This window comes from Chrysochloris asiatica, unplaced genomic scaffold (genome assembly GCF_000296735.1).
Source record: "Chrysochloris asiatica unplaced genomic scaffold, ChrAsi1.0 scaffold00043, whole genome shotgun sequence".
Taxonomy (NCBI): domain Eukaryota; kingdom Metazoa; phylum Chordata; class Mammalia; order Afrosoricida; family Chrysochloridae; genus Chrysochloris; species Chrysochloris asiatica.
The window spans coordinates 7,098,627-7,100,456 of NW_006408561.1; the positions used below are offsets into that span (position 1 = coordinate 7,098,627).

General features: G+C 36.0%; 1 pseudogene; it reads right to left on the reverse strand.

The window, feature by feature from the left end:
* LOC102825088 overlaps positions 1 to 1,279 on the reverse strand; it is a 2,399-nt pseudogene extending 1,120 nt beyond the window's left edge.
* Between the last annotated feature and the right edge of the window lie 551 nt (positions 1,280 to 1,830).

Consider the following 1,830-nt stretch of genomic DNA (forward strand, 5'->3'; position numbering starts at 1 on the left):
AACAACAACAATGATGTTCAGCTTCTTTAATAAAAGTGTACTGAATGTGTAAATCCCTTCTTTAGTATATTTTGATGGTATTATCCACTCGCCTTTCATTTCCAGTTCCTTTTTTACCTCATCAGAAAGATGATTAAACTGTGTCACTATACTATCTGCAGCTGTAGCTACACCAATAAGAGTAGAAACCTTTTCTGACCATGCAATGGCAGCATGAAGCATAAGCCATCACCAAGGCTAGATCCAACTAGTATCTGTGATCCTTCAGCTATTCATCAATTATACAATGAACATCTTTTCTCCATTTCCCTATTCTGCCTTCTTCTAAGATACCATCTGAATTTCTAACTCTTTGTTACCAATTTTCTCATGCCAATAACAAGTAATTATCAATGCATCTTGACTTCATGTTTGATCAATTTCAGACTGAAAAAGTCAATAGAATTCTTCAATTTCATAATTACTTGCTTTAGTGTGTGGTATATGAATTTAAATACAGTGGTATTAACTCATCTTCCTTTTAACTATATGGATATTATCCTATCACAGAAAATTTTGTTTTTCAAGATCTGAAATGCTTCTTTTGAAAGTGAATGCAGTGTCATTCCTCTTCAATTTGTCTTACCATGCAACTATATTATATTATTACCATGCAACTATATTATTGTCTGATCCAATATGGCAATGCTGGTCCATTTCAGCTCATTAATGCTTAAAATATCAATCTTTATGCATTCTACTTCATTTTTTACAACTTCCAATTGTCCTAGTTTCAAGCTTCATATAGTCCACATTCTGATTATTAATAGATGTTTGTAGATGTTTCTTCCCAGTTTTAATTTTTCCACAACAGAAAATGAAGGTCCTGAAAGATATCTCCATTCACGTCATTAAGGACAACTCTACTTTGAGGAGGCAGTTCTTATCCAGTTGCATTTTGAGTGTCTTCTAACATGAGTGACTTTTCTCTTGTCACTGTATCTTGCAATGTTTCACTGCTATTTATAAGGTTTCAGTGAATAACCATTCATAAGTTGTCTGCCTCTCCTTCTTAGTCTGGTGTCTTGTGGATGTTCCTCTGAAATCTGTCCATCATTGGTGAGCCTACTAGTATTTAAAGTGCCATTGGTATAGCTTCTAGCATCACAACAACACAAAAGCCACCACTCTGACAAACTGACAGAAAAGGTTGGCATGACTACAGAGATGTAAAAGTTCCAAAAGAGATAAAAGAATCAGTTACTTGTTTGGCCACGCAAAGGACAGCACTGAGATTCATGTTGCCAAAATATTTCACCAAGTCCTGGACCAAGAGTTATTTATTAGGGTCTTCTAGGAGTCCTGGTATGGTGCTGTAGGATAATGCACTGGGCCACAAAGATAAGGTCAGCAGTACAAACCTACCAGCCGCTCCTCAAAAACTCTGTATTTCTGGCACTTAACAATGATGAAGTAGTAACAGACATCTGAATGATCAGGATATTTCAGCATAAGAAATAGTATTCTGTCATTTTCAGTCAGAAAAAGGTTATAAAAAATGGCATTCTGCCCCTGACCAAGTCTCTGAGCATGATGTGGCTTCAGCCTTATGACATCAAAAGACCATATTGAGGATGGGTTGGTCATTACTACAAACATTAAAGCAGGCTGGATATGATTTCAGGCAGTTCTGTGACACCAATCACTTGTTTTTCTTACTCAAATGGCTTGCTTAATAAGGGTGCAGCTTAATACAAAACATTAGGTTCAGTTTTAACACAGATAGCAAAGATGGAGGCTAATTTTCAGGTCTCTAAAGTATTCCTATCATCACAGGTGATTGAAATGCAA